Source organism: Myotis brandtii, unplaced genomic scaffold (genome assembly GCF_000412655.1).
Source record: "Myotis brandtii unplaced genomic scaffold, ASM41265v1 scaffold351, whole genome shotgun sequence".
NCBI classification, from domain to species: Eukaryota; Metazoa; Chordata; class Mammalia; order Chiroptera; family Vespertilionidae; genus Myotis; species Myotis brandtii.
In genome coordinates, this window is record NW_005363502.1 from 2326184 (window position 1) to 2335465 (window position 9282).

The 9282-nt window shown below is 38.7% G+C and overlaps 1 protein-coding gene across 5 annotated transcripts in view; it reads left to right on the forward strand.

Annotated features, from left to right (window-relative positions):
* TOX (thymocyte selection-associated high mobility group box) overlaps window positions 1-9282 on the forward strand; it is a 310502-nt gene that overhangs the window by 278220 nt on the left and 23000 nt on the right. The window lies entirely within an intron of this gene.

The window sequence follows — 9282 nt, forward strand, 5'->3', positions numbered from 1 at the left end:
TTGACTCAGCCCCTCTTGCCCCACCCCTGACCCAGTCACTCAGCAGGGAGTGTTAGTCCAAGCACCTCTGTGCTCCCTTAGCTTCTACTTTGTCAAAGTTGTATTTCAAGAAACCAGTTGCCTGTACTACCGGCCATCTGACCCTTCCTTATTATCTTTCTGACCCCAGGTACCTTTTCCTAATTATCCCACCCCCCTCACTAGAGGAGGTCATGTGGTTTTAAGACCAGTGGTTTTGAAAGGCAGAGGTCTATAAAGGCCTTTCCTAACCCATGATCGGTCCTTCACATTAGCAATATAAAAAGTCAGTACTTGTAGCCACGTTTCTGGTGGAAAAGAATAATGTTCTTTTTTTATTTTTCAATTATAGTTGACATTCGATATTATGTTCGTTTCAGGTGTACAGCATAGTGGTTAGACATTTAAGTATTTATGTTCTTATTGTGAGAGTTAGGTAATTCCTCAAGGCAGCAAATATAAATATGTAGGGTTTAACCACTAATTCTATTACAATGGGGCCTTTTATTTTTATTATAGCAAGAGGGGAACATTAAGGTAACATTTCACTCTCTTTTTTAAATATAATTTTTATTGATTTCAGAGAGGAAGGGAGAGGGAAAGAGAGATAGAAACATCAATGATGAGAATCATTGATTAGCTGCCTCCTTCACACTCCACACTGCGGATCAAGCCCACAACCCGGGCATGTGCCCTGACCGGGAGTGGAACTGTTACCTCCTGGTTCATAGGCTGGCTCAACCACTGAGCTACACCAGCCAGGGCCATTTCACTGTCTTTTTATCTGATCATATAAGGCAGCTATTTTCAACCTTTTTCATCTCATGGTGCACATAAACTAATCACTAAAATTCTGTGGCACAATATGACAAAAAAAATAGGTATAGTTTCGATTCATTCACACTGGATGGCTAGTGTTATGTTGGTTGTTGATACTTTTGAAATTTGACAATCTAAAGGAACGTGGTCAGTGCCCCTGACTATAGTCAGGTATTGCATGTTTTAAAATTCTTGTGGCCCACCCTTTGAAAATCGCTGGTATAAGGTAATTACAGACCCAAAGAATGTAAGAGTCACTATTTTTGACTGTCATGGTAAAAAGGGAAATTACTCCCATGGCCCCATTCTGCCTCTCAAAATTGGGGCTAAGACTTTCTAATAGAGATGTGATCACAATGATCATTTAAGGCTTGGACATACGATGGCAAAATGTTTTCCTCTTTCTCTTCTGAATTTTATTTCAAACCTAATAAGTAACTTTGGGTTCTCTCTTAGTGGAAATAGTTGAGGGTCTTTTGGAGAATTTGTTTTATAAGTAAAGGATGAAATTAAATAATGGTTAACCCTATATAACTCAATGGGTATTATAAAGCAACTCCATAATCAAAGTCCAGTGGTTTAAAAAAGTATGGGTTTACGACACACAGAATGCAGGCCCATCCCAGGGACAAGAAGAAAGAGGGTCCAATAGGTGGAAGCAGACACGGCGCTTACAACGGGGAGCATATGCATCGACGGGCCACGGCTCTGCTGCTGCGTGGCAGCCCTTCCCTGACAGTTTGCAGGAATTGCCAGCAAAGCAAATATGCCCTCCTAGGATGCGCATTTGAGCATCCAGAGAATTTCAGCAAAATATCCAGAAGTGTTATTATGGTGTATTACCACCTGTTCTTTCCCTTTATGTTGACACATTGTGCCAACATAATGTAATATCTCTGTTTCAAACTTAAATTAATTGTATTTTACTCTCATTCAATATTCAGATTGGGGAGCACACAGGCTGCTATGTATTTGTAAAGGCGTGTTGCTCACGCAGATGAGAGGCAGACCGTTAAACTTCAAAACTTAGGACAAATGCGCATGTTATACACAACAGCCCCATGTGACGCGACCGGCATGGTGGAGGCAGCTGGTTCAAGCAGGAAGCTAGGATTTCATGAGCCACCATTGTTCAAAAATCCTGTTGTCACAATAGCCCACAATTAGGAACAGCCACAAAGAGAAACACAAACTGGGGGAAATGGACAAAATTATTGATGGCTTATTAGGAGGCTCCGAAAATTATAATATTTAAGGGAAAACAGCCATTAGTGAGATTACAATTGAATGTTTTCTTAGCAGCCAGAGGGGACATGACTAATAGAGCCGCTGTGTGCATACATCACACGCTGCCTCATTGTGGGGAGTGCGGGCGGACCCATCCGACAGGCCGCTGCAGAGCGCAGGTCTTTATTTTCAGAACTATGTGGACTTTGGTTACTGTGAAGCATCCCTCAGAGAAGAAAACTCACAAGAAAGCTGAAAGAAGCGATAAAAACCCTCCAGGAACACAAAACATCCCTTGTGACTCGTTCCTACCCAAGCCACTGAACAACCTTCACGTATCAGAACTCTCTCCGTTTAAATACTTGGGGAGATGGCACTGAATGTGGGGTGGGGGCAGAATTGTGTTTGGGATGCCAACCGGAGGTTTTAAATGCTAATGAATCGTAAGACAATGCAGAGCCCATTTCAGAAGCATGCTAAGTTGTTTAAAAGGCACCAGATGGAGAAAGGGAAATAAAACATAAGTGTGGCTGTGATGTTGGTCTTTGCTACTTCTCTTTCACTGCCTGGAACTACAGAGGGAGAGAAACAATGCTGTGACAGTATCACGCCCTTTATGTTAGTACTCCTTGGAGTTTCGGCAACCCTCAGCATCTTTTCTTATGAGGTTCCAGCTAAATTTCCTGTGTCATCTCCATTCCTTCTGGATCCTCTGTTTCTGGTCATCGAAGCCTAGGATCTGAGGTCCGCAGGGACAACAGAGAACAAATCAAGCCCTTCTCAATTAAAGGGTCCGTCCAGCTTCGAAGCAGAAGGGATTGGTCCAAAGAGCTATAAAGGGTTTTTGGGTCCTTTTCAGCCAGGGAAAGTCAGCTCGTAAGTGGAAAAGGAAAGTCACCTTAAATCAGAACCAGATGTAAATGACTAAATGAACCTTAAGTTCCTAATTGGAGACACAGTCGGGCTGTAATACGTTTAGCAAATTACAAACAAAATGTTCTTGTTTACATTACATTAAATGGCTTTAAAGCTCCAGCCAAAGAACTAAATAAACATGCTGTTAGGCTAAAAATGGAGTGGAAGGCCTGCTCAGAGTTTGATGTAGTCAGGAGAAACCACAGCCCACGGGGCCCAGCGAGTGTATTTTTGTAAATGCTAGTGATGTGGTGGATGGAAGAGGAGAGTAGATTTACCTTGAGATCCAGAGCCTAATGAGCAGAGAGCGCTTGCAGGGAACTGTTTGAATACTGTAACATATGCCTTCTTTCAGGATGCATAATTCATATCCAAGGATATTCGCCATAGCGGTTCGGCTCAATAGCAACACCTCATTATTTTATCCCCCCGTATTTATTCCTATGTTTGACGCCTCATGAAATTGCTGTTAATGTGTTTATATAAGGGGAGATCTGACACAAGTGGGAAGAATGTAATTTCCTACTCATGCTTTCCCGCTGCTGTGTCCTCTTCCCCTGGTACAAGTGGCAAGTGTAAATAGTTAATTTGCTTCAATTATGAGCCTGTCCTGCTAAATTAGAAGCAGCAGGGATATGAAGAGCCAGAATTATACTTATGAGGCAGCTGACAAATCCTCCGAGCCCACGGAATCCAATCATTTACTCCTCATTGGTGCTCACACACCCACTCTCTACGTGCTGCCACGGTTTCCCTTTTCCCCCTTATCTTAGGGTAACATTTGGATTTTATGTCAACAAGACTTAAGGTTAGCCAAAGTCCTGTTGCACTATATAGCATTCGCACGTGTTTATCTTGCCCATTTCCTTATAAACAGTATGCCTTTTCCCAGTTTTTTTTTAAACTAGGAATAAAGGATATGTAAAATAATTGTTCATTTTCTAAACTAAGAAAAGTTCATAGTCATAAAAATTTGAAACAGCAATTAAAACTACATGAAATGGTGAGCATATTTTCCTTCTAAGATGCAGGTATGTACACATAATGGTTGGTACATAAATGGGATTATTGCATGTGGCATACACATACGTGTCCACATACAGAAATACCCTAGGCTCCTTTAGGGGTAAACATTTCACTTCATAATTTTCATGACATTGTTAGGGAGAAAACTTAAATAAAACACTTATTTAAGTCAGTGGTGCTTTATGTATTCTTGGTAAAAACGTTTGGGGTGGTGGGGCTGTGTATCTGTGTATCAAATCCTCTATTTCCATTGATGTGGAAGTTGCAACTTAGTACTTTTTTTAGGAGCACTCATGCTTATCATGACTCACAGAAGAAAAAAGCTGAGACTGGGGACTATATCCTCAATAACTAATCCCCAGGAGCACCTATTATGTGCCAGGAACTGCCCTGTATCTTGGGGCTTCCGCTGTAGAAAAGAGATCAGGCCGCTGCTGTTATGTCTGAGAGGCATCAAGGGAGTTGTCTCGCCGCTAGGAGGAGCCCCTGAGTAAACGAAAGTAGAACTTTGAACCAGATCAATTTGATTTCCACCCTGGGTCTGCCATACTTGCTGTAAAATGACTAGAGTGGACTCTAGTCTGTTTTCTTATTTGTGAAATGGGGATAATAAGTACCATTTAAACATTCTTGTTGAAAGAATTAAAGACAATATATATATAAAGTGCTTAACCAAAAAATGCATACAATAGAGGCATATTTTTTAATTTATTTTTTTAACAGAGGCATATTTTTAATGCTGATTTTCAATCCATAGTTTCAGTGCCCCACACCACACCAGACACATATTAGACATTCAATATATTGTTAAATGAATGACATCATACTTGTCCCAGTCATCCTCATTTAATAAATAAACAGATATATTTTGTAGCCTTTTTTTTTTTTTAACAGAAAAGGAACTTGTTTCGATACCTACCATCCCAGAAACAGGTCACAGCATTATTATGTGGGCCTTTTAGATGGATTCAGATGTTCCAAAAAAGAATCGATAGCAAGATTTTTCTCACATTGTATAATATTTTCAGTCCTCTGAATACTACTTTTTAAAGTTCTTTGAGTTCTGGAATGCTTAAGAAAATGCTGAGCAATTTACACAAGATGGAAATTTAACTGCATTTGAGGACTGAGTTCTATATAAAATATAAATGTACTTTCTCTAACTGTCCTAAATAATAACAGCATTGAAAGGAGCTACAAACATTAATTTCTAAAGGATATGGCAGGGACTGGTGGCTAAATTATTATTTCTAATCCATAACTGTATTTCTAAGCATTTTCTATAAATATGAACTTGTAGTGGCGTAAAAAAACTGCATTTGAAGTCAACCTCCAAAAAATGCCTTTTAATTTTTTATAGTGTTTGAGAAGAATACAAAATTGGAAGAATTATATATTTTTCTTATTATTACTATAAAAGCTTCATTGAAATAAAGTATGACTAGAGATTAACTGAGAGCCTGAGCAGAAAAGAAGGAAGGAAGAAGGAATTAAGTGGTATTTATAAGAGTTTGCTTTTTTGTATTAGTTGGATGGATTGTTTGGGAAAAGACCAGAAAGTAAAAGAGTACAATGACAGAGTGTATTCGATTTTTTTTCTTGTTGAGTTTATTATAGTCACTCATATTGAACTGCTGATTTCAATTAGGGATGATTAGCCTGTGAAAACATGTGTACTGCTGGTATTTAGAGCATTTCAAAAATGATTCAGTGAATCACTAGATTACATGAACAGGATATGGATTCTGTAGAAATGCTATTTGATGTCTATCTACGTATGTTTTAGTTTAGCCGTTATATATGTTTTAGTTTAACCACTGAGATGCCAACCTTAGATCGGATATGGTAGCTTTCTTAGAATAACAAACCACAGCATATAACTAAGTTAGGACAGGATGAATTCAAAAGTGTTTGGATGAGCTGGGGAAAATGATAAATGATGTATTATGATATTTAAATCCCCATCTGGCCAACTTTGCACTTTATTTCAAACAGCTGTAGACCATTTGGAAGCCATTTTGTAGCTCAACTGAGTACTAATATTTACTGTATGAATCACATATCTTTAAAATATTTGTCTTTCCCTGAGAGAGAGACCATTTCTTTCCCAAACTTAACTTTGATATAAATCAGACCCATCCTCCTAGGTTAGAAGGTTTGATCACTGCCGTGGGTTGTTCATTGCCAAAGGCAGTCAGCACCATCGTTGGTTTCTTTACTAGTAAGTAGACTTTCTCCCTCCGTGAACAGAGGCTTTGAAACATTTTTGTTGTTGTTAATCCTCACCTGAGGATATTTTTTTCCATTGATTTTTAGAGAGAGTGGAAGGGAGGGGGAGAGACAGAGAGAGAGAAACATTGATGTGAGAGACATAGATCAATTGGTTGCCTCCTGCACGTGCCCCTACCGGCACCAGGATTGAGCCTGGAACCAAGGTACATGCCCTTGACAAGGATCAAACCCATGACCCTTCTGTCCATGGGCCAACACTCTAAATACTGAGCCAAGATGGCTAGGGTGCTTTGAAACATTTTTGAGAAATTTTTTAGTGATGATTTTTAAATATGTTCTAAAGTAAGAATTTCCCACTTCACCTATATGTTGAATATGCACATATTTGTATCATTCTCTCATACATTTGAGGTCTTTCTTCAGACATTTCCAACAAATTTGGAATTGAAAAAGCATTCTCATAAAATGTTAGGAAGACATACAGTATAATATTGGAACTATTAGATAGTTCTCAAAGGTGGAGGTCCAAACTACTGTTGAGGAAACTTGACTCAGATTTTAATTCCGATCTCGGCTACTCTCCTTTAAACTCAATGATGGACATATACCTCCTGATATTACTGCCCTTTGAATCCTCCCTGTATATCTGCAGTCATTCGGGAAAGAATGGATCCATCAATCCACGTAACATGAAGTGATGAGTTTTCTCTTTAGTAAAGTGGTATTTAGGCACTTGTGTGATGATCCAACATAGCCAATCATCAATAGCCAATAGGGAGCCATTTGTAGAAAACAGGGCACTCTGAATGCTAGTCAGGCATCTCGTAACAACATCGATCCCCAAGTGAAACCAGGGGTTACATATTCAGCCTGAAATACATTGCTAGCCACCTTTCTCCTATGGTTGTTAATCAACAAATTTCAGGAAAGTTAACACTTTGTGAGGTGTTGGGGTAGCACCTTAGTCACACTGTTGCTGTTTCAGTAGAAACCAAATGCAAGAACGAGGATAGATGCTACGATCAGGCCATCTGGCCACCTGTCTGAATCTGCTGCTACTAAGAAAATGATGCTTTTGGCAATGCTGTGGGTGTGTTCTCTTTGCCTTTGGAAGTTAAGCCAACCCCAGTTAGCTGCCTGGGGGTCAGATGGAGTAGCATATTAATAAAAACATAAGTGCTTCAAGCATACAAATGCATTACTACCATCAACAATATACAGTATTTACTAAATATTTGCTTTAAAGTCCTAAATAGGATTTCTATGTGTGTGGGAGAGAAATCCTCTAGAAATATTTTAAGGTATTAAACGTAAATGTAAACATTGTCAGCTTAAGCTCGTTAATTATAAATTATGTCTCAAAGAAGATGGTTGAAGAAAAGACTAGAAACAGCAATCTGTCTCTCAAGGTGAAAACAAATCAATAAAAAGCAGAGAGCTTTGGGTTTCTGATTGTGGCTGAAACGAGGCATGTCATATACATGGGTGGGTCATATTATTCAAAGGCATTTGCTGTACCCTAGTGTTATTTGTTTACACGTGCAAATTTCCAAAAAAGACTCTGCATTTGACTTCCAATAATTAGCTCACTAAATTTGGAATACTCTTGTTCTTAAGCCAAAGAATTTATTGGTTTATTTATTTTTTAAAAAACAACAACTTTTAAGTCTCTTGAGTTTCATATTTAGTAAGGATGGCACAATGGTTATACGGTAATATTGTATGAATTCCTAATTGTCTTATTAAATTGCCTTTCATTACATCACAATGCCAAGAATAAAAGTCTAGGCTGCAGACCTCCCTAAAAGAAGAGCACATTTATTTCATAGGGACCTTTATAATTCTGTTCACAAGGTCAGTCAATTGTTTACCTTAAGTAAAATGTTCTGCTTTAATTAAAATATTCATGAGTAAATAATATTTTTCTCGATCTTGAATTTCACAGTTGGGGACTGGGCTCCGCATACCCTCTTTGGCATTCAGCACCATAAATTGACCTCTGCTGCCAACTTTGGCAGATATTTGGTCAGACTAATTCCAAAGCCACTTTTAAGTCCTTAATCTGTGTCTGTTTTTGAGTTCAGCATGAAAAATATTAGCCAAACCTCCTTCCCTGCTGTAAAATTCAAGATGTGGGAAATTTAAAATAGTTGTTGATAAAAATACACTTCTGTTTACACAGTCAATGATGAAAAAGAGTTTGCTCTTTAAGGCTGATTTCAAAAGATGGTTAAAAAATGATTCCAAAGGCTTGAAAGAATTGACATAATAGTAGCAGACAACCATGTGTGTTCACTTTGCTAATCTTTCATTTTCGTCTCTAATGACTCCTTCCCGTTTAACTTAGCGAGGTGACCTTTAGCATAGCAGCAAGTCTTTTTTCAGTACTTTTGCTCAATTTAAGAGGATTTTACTTTTATTTTCAAGATGATCCCCTCTGAGAAATGAAAACTTTTGCAAACTGAAATTCATTTCTGAACATCTTTACCTTTTCACCATGAGGAGTCCACAGATCCATGTCATCAGTGTTTTCATTGGGAAGGACGTGACCAGAGAAGGCTGCCGGGCAGGGCATGCACGCAGTCCTCGGCCACTCAGGGTCCCATCCCACCCCCAAATGTGTCTGTGACCTCCATCGCCAATTCCTGAGGCTTTGAAATAGAACCTTAAGGCTCAAAATTTTTAAATAGTGATGAGCCTGCCAGCTCCAATACCTTTGATTTACTTATTGGACATCATTGGTCATCGCTAAACTCTGTCCTTGTTTTTATATTGAGCATGGAACGTATATATCAGGATTAGAATGCACTGTAGGATTATCTGCTCATATATAAATGTGAATGGCTTCTTTACTCCTGTGTGGTTTCCCTGGGAACCTTCATCAATCGTATCTTTCTGAGCCAACTACCTCTACTCTCAAAGTAAACCAGATAAATCCTTTCATATGCTTTATGTAAAATGGAAAATTTTATTGTTGTTAATCTTCTTCTTATCTAGCCTATTGTCATGCTTCTTAAAAATCTGTTTCAGGAACAGAACACAATC